General features: G+C 46.5%; 1 protein-coding gene across 1 annotated transcript in view; it reads left to right on the forward strand.

Moving 5' to 3' along the window:
• Nucleotides 1-12,500, forward strand: part of PPL (periplakin) — an 86,248-nt gene that overhangs the window by 26,555 nt on the left and 47,193 nt on the right. The gene's annotated exons all lie outside the window — the stretch shown is intronic.

Genomic DNA, 12,500 nt, shown 5'->3' on the forward strand with positions numbered 1-12,500 from the left:
CTGTTTCCAGGGTGGCCCTGCAGGTCAGATCTAAGCACCCTGTGGGCCAGATCTGGCCCCCAGGCCTTGACACCCCTGATTTAGACAATAGAAAAGGGTGGGTCCTTAAACTGGGTTGGCCATTCCGCCATTTTAGACTTCTTTGTTTTGGACTGACTGTAGTCATAAGCCCATGACCACCTGTATTCCTTGTTGTGGCTTTCAAGCTGTTGAGGTGTTTATTATGAGTTGGAAGGGGCCTTGGAGGTCATCTAGTCCAACCCCCTGCTCATGCAGGAGACATGTACTAGGGATTCGAACCGCCAAAGTGCCGACTTTTCTGATCGACAAGCTCAGTGTTTTAGCCACTGAGCCACTTAGTCAGACTAACGTTTTTGGGTTGATCCGTTCTCTGTAATTTGGCCAAAGACACTTTCCCCAAATGTTTGCACATATGTTTGTGTGTGTGTGTGTGTGTGTGGTTGTGCTTTAGCAGACAAATGCCTGCAACTCAACAATTTGCAAGGTCTGGAATGTGTCGAAGATAACAGCTTCGGCTGTGTTTTGCTCTTACATGCCATTCATACTTAATGGCAGGTGCTAAAGACATACCTGCCAGGAATTTGCATTTTTCATTTTTTTATTTTGCTCACCTGTGAGCAGGAAGTCTTGGGTGGAGCGTCCTGGAGGACCAAAAGGCAGAAGAAGGATGTTGTTTAGAATGGGAGAAATCCTGGGAAGTGTCTTCCATTACAACTTAATATGGAGATTCTCAGTCATCCAGGTCATGCTTGTCCCTCAGAGGGAATATTAATGACCAGACGACTGCAAGGAATATAAATCCTTCCATTCTCCACCATTCAGTCAGAACTGAAGAAGCTTCTTGGATGAGAAGCGAAATGGGGTGGGATTCAAAAATTTTAGCAACCAGTTCTCTGGCCGGTTCCTGGATGGGCATGGCCATGGTAGGCGTGACCTACATGGCCCTCTGCACCAAGGTGTGTGGGGGGGTGTTTTCATCCTCCCCAGGCTCTGGAGGCTTTCCTCAAGCCTTAGGAAGGGCGAAAACGGCCTCCCCGGGCTCCAGAGGCCCTTCGGAGGCTGGAAATCGGCCCATTTCTGGAGTTCCGGTACTTCCGGTAGGCCTGCTTTTTGCCATCCCAGGGCCTCCACGTGGGTCCTGCACTTACTTGGCATCCAAAACGGGCTGCGTGGAGACTCCTGGGAGGGGAGGGGAGGGGCGGTGTGCACGGGGCCAGCCAGTCCTTGCAACTACTGGTTCGGTGAACCAGATATAAAATTAGTATCCGGTTCACCCGAACCAGTCTAAACTGGCTGAATCCCACCCCTGACAACATTTCCTGTCGCTTTCTCACTTCTTGTTCAGCACCTAAGGAATAAAACACTCAGGGGCAACATTCACACAAGATGCCTCCACTTCTTCCTGAATTAACCTATTTCCCGATTAGCACAATACCCTGGACCAGGGATCTGCAACCTTAAGCACTCAAATAGCCATTTGGACCCATTTCCCACATAAAAGAAAACACCGGGAGCCACAAAATCCTTCCCGTGCCTGACTATTTCTTGAGCGGCCACAAAACTCGCATATGTAGTTGAATTAAACATTTGTTTTCTTCTGAAACTTTTCTTTTCTTGGATTTATCCATGGTTGGCCTACTGGGGGTTGAAAAACTCAATAAATCATGTGCTGGTGAGTGTCACACATTGATGGTTGTGACGCGTATTTTGGGAGCCACAGCAGAGGGGTGAAAGAGCCACATGCGGCTCCAGAGCTGCAGGTTGCTGACCCCTGCCCTGGACTATAGACCACCAAATGACCTTGAATCATACACTGACTTGCAAAAAAAAAAAAAAAATCCCTAACCAACATTAATGCTAACTCTGCTCAGGGAGTTAAATGGTCATCTGAGCGATGTGACAATGGATCCCACACTGAGTTGGGCCAGATGACCTTCTGCCCTGCTGTATGATTTGATGTCGTAGCAATAACAGTATTTTGTGGATGCTTCTATTAGGTGTCATTGGGTTGGGCTGCCGCAGGAGAGCTGTGGCTTGGCTTACCGTAGTAAAATGTAATTAGTTGAGTTTGCACAAAATACTAAGCTGTAAATTAGGCCTTCCAAACCACAATCACGGGTTCAACACATTGGTTGAACTGAAATAAGGCAGGTCGTGGCTTAGCATGGTCTGAACCCCCTTAATTTTTTTCCTGCGTTAATTTTGATCTATGTTGGCGATGGATAAGACGCCGATAGCCTCAATCTTTGACAGTCACCTCTTTTATTTTCACAGTTTTGTTCTTAAACGAGATTGAGGTGTTGGGGAAACTGTCAGTGATTAACTAAATTAACAGATAGAAAAATTCCTGAGGCAGGGATGTTAGCTAAGATAAGAAAAAAGTATTTGGCCGGGCACAGTTTATGCCAAGGTTGACAGCAAGCTCTGAAAGAAAGTCAGTGCTCTGGAGATGTTGCAATTAAAATTAATGGCATTCAGTAAAAGAGCACCTTACCCACAACAGAGGAAAACCACAGTTTCCAAAATAAATCATAGAATAAGCCTGTCTTGTGTAATGTGTGAATCCTATTCTTCTTCTTCTTCTTCTTCTTCTTCTTCTTCTTCTTCTTCTTCTTCTTCTTCTTCTTCTTCTTCTTCTTCTTCTTCTTCTTCTTCTCCTTCTCCTTCTCCTTCTCCTTCTCCTTCTCCTTCTCCTTCTCCTTCTCCTTCTTCTTCCTCCTCCTCCTCCTCCTCCTCCTCCTCCTCCTCCTCCTCCTCCTCCTCCTCCTCCCTATCACCATCATTTGAAGGACATCAGCCAAACTTGAAGTAGCAATCTTCAAAGGTCTCAAAGATGCTTTTTTCAAAAGGCAACTGGACTGTTTTTTTTTTTTCTTTGAGGAATAATATTGTGAATTGTTCCTTACCAACTGATGAATTTTCTTGAATTTTCTTCTTCCTCTTCCTCTTCTCCTTCTCCTTCCTCCTCCTTCTTCCTCCTCTTTCTTCCTCCTCCTCTTCCTCCTTTTCCTCCTCCTCCTCCTCCCCCTTCCTCCTCCCCCCTCACATTAACTGTCTTCACAAACCACAAGACGCATCCTGAAAGAGTTGAGCATTTCATCCCCAATCACTACAAATGGGTATCTAACCACATCTCTATATAAGCAAAAAAAAAAAAAAAAAAGAAAGAAAAGAAATAAAAAATCTACCTGATGGCCTTGCCTGTGGATGATGCCAGTGCTGTGTGTTAGCCGTGAAGATTGACTTGTCACACAGATCATATAAGTCAAAACAAATGGAAGGACTGCTGGCCTGAAAAAGCCCTTGTGGTTATGGCGTGACTTTTTCCCCCCTGCGTGTATTTCTGTTGTGTAAGGTCAGGTTTTAAATCCTGAGCCAACAGCATCTGTAAGGCTTGTTCTCAAATCCTTTGGGCTCAGTTTTGGACAGCTGCTTTATACGTTGGGCCGCCGCGATTGTTGGCTGCCTCGGTTTGGCTTCTCGAACGAACGGAGAGAAAGACCACATAAAATACTCCAGCCAAGGAGGCATGCCATTTGTGCAAGAAACTAAAGCCACTTCGAGTGGACTTGGCTTGGTTCTTGTCTTGAATCCCAGCCAGAGTTTCTTGGCAGAGGGTCAGCGAACGCCTCCGTCTTTCGCTCTGGCATGGAATGCAAAGGTCCTGGATAGCAAACTTCTGGCTGGTCCTAGTTTACATCTGCACCGTTTTTTGTTTTGTTTTTTTGATTAGCATTTTTGCATCCTTGTTCGGAACTGAACGCCAGCCAAGTTTTCCGGGGACTTTTGTCCAGCTGGAAAGAGCGTGTCAAACCCGCAGGGCAAATTGTGTTGGCCTCCAGAGCTGATTGCAGGAGAGAGAGAGAGAAATTAGGTGATGGGCTGTCTAAACATTTAAATTGGATCTTCACGCCCTGCGCTCGGCCCTGGAGGGCTCGCTGGGAAGAGTTTTGCAATGAGGAAGGAAACAGGAAATGTCCTTGGTTAGTAGATCAGGAGGAGGAGATGGGCTGAACTCGGCCGTGCCGTGATAATTATTAGTAATCATAATATTGCAGCAACGAGATCTGATTTCGAAGCTCTGTTATCTGTGGGGCAACATGCTCAGTAATTCCCTATGGGTGATGTGTTCAAGGAAAGTGCCTCCCTATAATTTTGTCTATTACTACAACAACCCAGTGAGGTAGACTGGCTGAAAAAAAAAGGGATGTGTTAAATCCCTGGGGAACCACCCTGGCTGAACGCAGACTCCAAAATTAGAAGATTATTGTGCATTACATATCCGATAAGAAAATGCCCAGGCCTGGGGCCCTGAACGTGTGAAAGGACCCAATTCTTAGCTTACTCACCTTGTTGACTGTGACACTTTTTTTGGCCACTAAGCATTTTAATTGATGCCTTCATAGCAGGGCTGAAATCTACTTACCTTCCCAACTGGTTTGGAAGTGCATGCTTTGTTCGCATGTGTGCGTGTGTAATGTGCACACTTGGAACTTCTGCGCATGCGCAGAGGGTTAAAAAAAAGGTTACTTCCTGGTTAAAACCAGGAAGTAATGACGACTGGGTGGGTGGGTGGAGCCTTGCGCCACCATCACTATCGATTCTCCGAACCAGCGGCTGCCATTGCTACCGGTTCGGTTGAACCGGTCCGAACCAGGAGCATTCCACCCCTGCTTCATAGCTATCATTGTTTTGATTTTTGTTTTGGTTTACCGCGTAGACTTACCTGTTGAGACGGGTGCAGTGGTGGGATTCAAATCATTTAACAACCGGGTCTCTGCCCTAATGATTTCTTCCAACAACCAGTTCACCAAACTGCTCAGAAAGTTAACAATCGGTTCTCCCGAAGTGGTGCGAACTGGCTGAATCCCACCACTGGACAGGCGGCTATGCCAAGGGATTAAATAAAGAAAAGTTATCGCCTTCTTCTGTCTGAAGATCGGTCAAGAGAACAGATACAGATACCGATTAACAGAGTGGAAGGGACCTTGTAGGTCATCTAGTCCAACCCCCCCCCCCCCAAGCAGGAGACCCTACACCATTTTTGACAGATGGCAGTCCGGTCTCTTCTTGAAAGCTTCCAGGGATGAAGCTCCCACAACTTCTGGAGGCGATCTGTTCCATTGAATATAGAATAACAGAGTTGGAAGGGACCTTGTAGGTCATCTAGTCCAGCCCCCCCGCCCAAGCAGGAGACCCTACACCATTTTTGACAGATGGCAGTCCAGTCTCTTCTTGAAAGAGGTTCCAGGGATGAAGCTCCCACAACCTCCAAAGGTGACTTCTGTTCCTTTGTTTGATTGCTCTCAGTATCAGAAAATTTGTCCTTATCTCCAGGTTGAATGTCTCCTTCAGTTCAGTTTCCATCCATTATTCCAGATGGCATCAACTTTAAAAACTGATAGGTTGATAAGGAAAAAGAGCGAAGAGAAATAGCTAGAAAGAGGGCTGAGAGAAATGGCAGGAAAAGTTCTAAGCGGTGGCTGAACTCACCCATCATGCTGTATATTCTGGTGTGGTTGTGGCTGAGCTTATGGCTGAAACTGGTGGTTGCCGCCCATAAGCCATGATTGACAAGGAATCTCTGTGTCTGAATCCATTCATTGAAGCCAGTGTTTCTCAACCTTGGCAATGTTAAGATGTGTGGACTTCAACTCCCAGAATTTCCCAGCCACCGGTCTACATATCTTAAAGTTGCCAAGGTTGAGAAACACTGATTGAACTATTCTGCAAATCTCAGATAAGCAAAGTAGGGCTTTGTGTAACCTGGGACTGGCGCGCAAAGGCACTGGCCAATCCCTGATAAAACCACCTACATCTAAATAACTTCTGACCAAAGCTTCTATTCATGCTAGAATCTTGGAACTCTTCGGTTTAGCGGGAGCCATCAAAGTAGTTATGGCCACCTGTCCTACTTCAACTTGCATTTGTTTTACTTTCATGTTCCTCCTTTCAAAAAAGAATAAGCTGATAAGGTATAAAGCAGGGGTGTCTAATCTTGGCAACTGTAAGACTTGTGGACTTCAACTCCCAAAATTCTTCCTTCCTTCCTTCCTTCCTTCCTTCCTTCCTTCCTTCCTTCCTTCCTTCCTTCCTTGTCTTCCTTCCTTCGTCAGCTTTCCTTCCTTCCTTCCTTCCTTCCTTCCTTCCTTCCTTCCTTCCTTCCTTCCTTCCTTCCTTCCTTCCTTCCTTCCTTCCTTCCTTCCTTCCTTCCTTCCTTGATTCCCATTCCAGCTGGGATATTCTGGGAGTTGAAGTCCACAAGTCTTAAAGTTGCCAAATTGGACATCCCTGTTATAAAGTGAAGTATCACTTTTAGTATCATCATGACCATGACCATGATCATCATCATCATCATCATCATCATCATCATCATCATCATCATCTCTAGAATCTACTTAGATCCTACAGGCATTTCTGGAAAATAAAACTAGAGTAGAGGTTGGCTTTGCAGATTGTTTTCAGAGTGCTCTTGCTTACTTGGCAAAAAAGTTATAAAAACAAGAATAGACGATAAAGAATTAGAAGGACCAGCTGGAATTGATACAAGTTGGACTCCTGGCATTTGTGTATCTCACACTTGGCAATGCTGACCCTAATTGTCATTTTGTGCTGGTGCCCTCACTGCCTGCCTGTCACAATTTCAGTTGAGTTACCTCTGCCTGGTTTATCTACTCCATTCATCTGAATGAGGCCACAGTGAAATGGGGCAAAAAAGAAAGAAAGAAAGAAAACTAGTTACCATATTTATCTGATGGTTGCTAGCATGAAAACAGAGCTCTGTTTTGGAAATTGCTTCGTGTTTTTAATGCGTGTAAACAATGATGCATTTGGGAGGGAAGGGCTAGGTTCAGAAAATGGAAATGCCAAAATTAAAATGACCTACTTGCCAGGAGATGGTGAGTGTACACAAGCACACACAGACACAAACACACAAACTTTACGGAGGACAGTAATTTGCTCAGAGGTTTGCAGGTGAATTATGGACATCTGGCAGCACGAGTGGGTAGGACAACAGGAAGGAAGGGAGGGAGGGAGGGAGGGAGGGAGGGAGGGAGGGAGGAAGGAAGGAAGGAAGGAAGGAAGGAAGGAAGGAAGGAAGGAAGGAAGGAAGGAAAACATAAAAGAGAAAGGAGGGAGGGACAGAGGGAGGGAGGCAGGAAGGAAGGAAACAAAAGGGAAGGGAGGGAGGGAGGGAGAGAGGAAGGATTAAAGGAAGGAAGGAAGGGAACAAAAGAGAAGGAAAGGAGGAAGGAAGGAAGGAAAACAAAAGAGAAGGGAGGGAGGAAGGAAACAAGGGAAGGGAGGGAGGGAGGAAGAATTAGAAGGAAGGGAGGGAGGGAGGGAACAAAAGAGAAGGAAAGGAAGAAGGAAGGAAGGAAAACATAAAAGAGAAGGGAGGGAGGGAAGGAGGAAGGAAACAAAAGGGATGGGAGGGAGGGAGGGAGGAAGAAAGGAAGGATTAAAGAGAAGTAAGGAAGGAAAGAAGGAAAACATAAAAGAGAAGGGAGGGACAGAGGGACGGAGGGAAGAAACAAAAGGGAAGGAAGGAAAACAAAAGAAGGGAGGAAGGAAGGGAGGGAGGGAAGGAAGGGAGGGAAGGAGGAAGAGAGGAAGGATGAAAGAGAAGGGAGGAAGGAAGGGAGGAAGGGAACAAAAGAGAAGGAAAGGAGGAAGGAAGGAAGAAAGGAAAAATGAAAGGAGGGAGGGAGAAAGAAAGGATTAAAGAGAAGGAGGGAGGAAGGAAAAAAGCTCAGTTCTGAATGATCCTTTCCTCCCATTGTTAAGCGCAACATTACTCACCATGCCTGTTTGATTGGACTGTCTTGATTCCCACATAGGGAAAATGTTTGCGCAACATCTCCGCCATCACCCAGGGATGGAAAACACAATAGCCAAGCCAAAACCAAACGAAGGCAAGGTGTGGTGGTGTATTGTATGAATTAGACGGTTGTGTCAGGGCTTTGTGTGAGGTTATTTGTTTTGTTTGCTTAGCATATTAAATGAACATGCCTGGCTCTGTTAGCCCTAGTTTATTTTTATTTTTTTAGCATTGCACAAACACAACTAAGATATCCCCAACATGTAGAGGGAGAAATCCTGAACAGAGAACTCTTTGCAATGTTCTTTGCTTCACAAATCCCATTTTTTCCCTCACTAATGGATGGTGAAGGGAGTGACAAATAAGAGAAGGGCTGGATGTACGGTAGCACAGTGGTTAGAGTGCAGTACTGCCGGCTACTTTTGCTGACTGCTGGCTGACTGCAATTTGGCAGTTCGAATCTCACCAGGCTCAAGGTTGACTCAGCCTTCCATCCTTCCGAGGAGGGTAAAATGAGGACCCAGATTGTTGGGGGCAATAGGTGACTTTGTAAACTGCTTAGAGAGGGCTGTAAAAGAACTGTAAAGCGGTATATAAGAGTAAGTGCTATTGCTATTGTCCTTCCTTCTTTCCTTCCTTCCTTCCTTCCTTCCTTCCATCCATGGTGCGCAATGGTTAGGATGGAGTATTGCAGGCCAAGTGCTATTTCGGGGTTCAAAAAAATATATAAGACAAGGTCTTATTTTCGGGGAAACACGGTAGTTGTCCCCAAACCATGACCTGGATGACTGAGAATCTCTACAGACTTTCATTCATTGTAATTCATTCCAGTGGTGAAATCCAAATTTTTTTACTACCGGTTCTGTGGGCGTGGTTTGGTGGGTGTAGCAGGGGGAGGATACTGCAAAATCTCCATTCCCTCCCTACCCCTGGGGTAGATTACTGCAAAATCCCCATTCCCACCCCACTCCTGGGGCCAGCCAGAGGTGGCATTTGCCGGTTTTCTGAACTACTCAAAATTTCCGCTGCCGGTTCTCCAGAACCTGTCAGAACCTGCTGGATTTCACCCCTGGTTCATTCCAAATAAATCAAATAAATTGACCTTGACACAAAACCAGCCTTTTGATTTAACTTAATTGGCGAGAGATTCATCCGATTTCATTCAGGAGCCAGGACACTGAATGAACGCACGAACGTCTGTTTGAAATGAAACCAGCTTTTACAGCTCGCCTCGGTCTTGTTGGAGCGCGGCTTTGGAAAGTTTGGCAATTGGGCATACAAAAGATAGGAGCCTTGGTAGTACAGTGGTTTAAAGCACCCTGTTATTAAGATCAGATGCCAGCAATTACTGCAGGTTCGAATCTCACCAAGGCTCAAGGTCGACTCAGCCTTCCATCCTTTCTAAGGTAGGTGAAATGAGGACCCAGTTTGTGGGGGCAATAAGCTGACTTTGTATAAATATACAAAAGTATGAAGGCTATTGCTTAACGCACTGTAAGCCGCCCTGAGTCTCTGGAGAAGGGCGGCATATAAATCAAATTAAAAAAAAAAAAAGATGGCACCCATCACGCCACAATACTCGTGGCTGCTCTCCATTGCATAAATCCATCGGGCACGTGGTGCTTTTCAGCAAACCTTTGGGCCCATTTGTTTTTCGGGCTTCTGCCTCTTCGGTCCTGCCGGCATCGTTTCACTGATCTCTGGCGAGGTCTGAAAAGCAAGCCATGAATGGGGATTGTCTCATCAACAATGCTATTCATAGGCTGCTGATCCATAAGGCTTGGCTGGGAAAAGCAGTCCTTTTCTCCATGAAGCAGTCCTGCAACATGTGACGCCAGGGGGTTTAGCTCAGCCAACCAGAAGGATGCTGGAGCAGTTGGAGAATCGTGCGGGGAAAACAGAATGCTGAATAACAGAGTTGAAAGGGCCTCGGAGATCTTAACAGACTAAGAGAGTTGGAAGGGACCTTATAGCAGGGGTGAAATCCAGCAGGTTCTGACAGGTTCTGGAGAACCGGTAGCGGAAATTTTGAGTAGTTCGGAGAACCGGCAAATGCCACCTCTTACTGGCCCCAGAGTGGGGTGGGAAGGGAGATTTTGCAGTATCCTTCCCCCAGGAATGGGGAGGGATGGGGATTTTGCAGTATCCTTCCCCTGGAGTGGGGAGGGAATGGGGATTTTGCAGTATCCTTCCCCCAGGAGTGGGGAGGGAATGGGGTATCCTTCTCCTGGAGTGTGTTGGGAATGGAGATTTTGCAATATCCTTCCCCCAGGAGTGGGGAGGGAATGGGGATTTTGCAGTATCCTTCCCCCAGGAGTGGGGAGGGAATGGGGATTTTGCAGTATCCTTCCCCCAGGAGTGGGGAGGGAATGGGGATTTTGCAGTATCCTTCCCCCAGGAGTGGGGAGGGAATGGGGATTTTGTAGTATCCTTCCCCCAGGAGTGGGGAGGGAATGGGGATTTTTCCTTCCCCTGGAGTGGGGAGGGAATGGGGATTTTGCAGTATCCTTCCCCTGGATTGGGGAGGGAATGGGGATTTTGCAGTATCCTTCCCCCAGGAGTGGGGAGGGAATGGAGATCCTCAAAACGTGGAAAAAAGAGATATTACATAAGGCACAAAGGAAGAGAAGGGTTGGTTTTCCCCAGACTGTTTCCTTCCTGTAAGAACATCTGTCTGTCAAAAGAAAATGTCACAGTTGTTTTCCAGGCTAATGAGAATGTAGGAGACCAAGTTATAAACAGCCGCCTACAGGATCATGGGCTATCAGTGAAATGATCTGCAGATTTGTAGAAAACTATTTAAAAAAAAAAAAGCTAAAGAGATCTCTGCCTTCCGTCCCAAGAACTGGCCCATAGATTTCCACTGCTCTCCTCTCCTCTGCCTTCTGTGCATCCGTGTGTCAGGGACTGGACCCAGCTGTTCCTCCTCTTCCTCATCAGCCACCTCCAGACCTGGGGGCTGTTGACTCTCCATCTGAGGCCTGACGGATGGCCCAGGCTCCGCCTCTCTCTCTCTCTCTCTCTCTCTCTGCCAGCTCCATTCCCTCTCCTCCCTTGGAGCTCTCAGGTTGCCTGGATGCTGACCCTGACTCCCTCCTCTTCCTCCTCCTCTGATTTGGCCACTGGAGGGGCCAGTGGCCAACAGGCCACAACAATCAAAGGACTACCTGGCCAAAGATGCCTAACTCATCCTTGAGTTTGCTAACCTGATGGAACACCATTGAGACAGATGGGCTCCAAGTAGACATTAGTTCCTCTCCCGAGTGCTAGGAACCATCCCAAGTGGGACAACTGCCACAACTTGCTAGGTTGCAGAACAGCCACTGAACTTGCTCAACACTTCCAACTTTGCCCTGAGCTTAATATCAAGACATCCTTGCCAAACGTTCCCATTTCTAGAAGCTTCTTGGTACTTTTAGCAGCAGCCTGACATGGAGAGGAGAGGAGAGGAAAGACTTTCAATGAGCTAGTATCAAGTCCGACCAGGTCTCATTTGTGTAATTGATTGAAGATCCAGGAAGGGTCCGGTGAACAAAGGAACTTGGCAGCTCTACGCTGGAATCTTCTTTTCGCCAAGGGCGAGGCAAAGTTTCCCAAACAATAATGTGTTGTGGTGTTTTTGGGAATACGCAAGTTGCGAAACCATTTTGTAAACTAAAAGGAGACCTACAGCAAATATCATTCCAAAGAGGTCCGTTTTCTTGGTGAATCAACCACAGTTAGGACTGTCTCGTTGGTTAGCTGAATTGGGGGACAAACAAAATTGGACGTAACATTTTTCTGATGTTCGGTCAGTAAAATATTGAGGGTCATTCAAAAGCTTTCGTCCTTTTCTTCTCTTTCCATTATAGACTTCTTCACTGACCTGGATTCTGGCAATAACTCTCCTCCTCCTCCTCCTCCTCCTCCTCCTCCTCCTCCTCCTCCTCCTCCTCCTCCTTCCTTCCTTCCTTCCTTCCTTCCTTCCTTCCTTCCTCCTCCTCCTCTTCCTCCTCCTCCCTTCCTTCCTTCCTTCCTTCCTTCCTTCCTTCCTTCCTTCCATCTTTCCTCCCTCCCTCCCTCCCTCCTTCCCTCCTTCCCTCCTTCCCTCCCTCCTCCTTCTCCTCCTCCAACCCTACCCAATAGTAGGGTATCCTACTATTGTAGGATTCTGTCCCTTTTTTCCCTAAGTGGAAGAAAGATGCTTCATAGAAGTCCTTTGTGAACTTTTAGTAGGAAATGGAGGGGGGAAAGCCCCCTCCCCCCCAAATTCTGACATACGAATTTGATGATCGCTAAGGTTTTAAAAAGGAAAAAAAATATATTTTGGGAGGAAAATGGACACTGTACAGGTAGTCGTAGACTTACGACGACAATTGAGCCCAAAATTTCTGTTGCTAAGCGAGACAGTTGCTAAGTGAGCTTTGCCCCCTTTTATGACCTTTCTTGCCAGAGTTGTTAAGTGAATCACTGCAGTTTGTTAAGTTAGTAACACGGTTGTTGTAGTGAATCCGGCTTTCCCCATGGACTGTGCTTGTCAGAAGATCACAAAAGGAGATCCCATGATCCCGGGACACGGCAACCGTCATAAATATGAGTCAGTTGCCAAGGGTCTAAATTTTGATCACCTGACCATGAGGATGGTCATAAGTGTGAAAAATGGTCATAAGACTTTTTT

Source organism: Pituophis catenifer, unplaced genomic scaffold (genome assembly GCF_029215685.1).
Source record: "Pituophis catenifer annectens isolate HBS135680 unplaced genomic scaffold, rPitCat1.0.hap2 SCAF_16, whole genome shotgun sequence".
NCBI classification, from domain to species: domain Eukaryota; kingdom Metazoa; phylum Chordata; class Lepidosauria; order Squamata; family Colubridae; genus Pituophis; species Pituophis catenifer.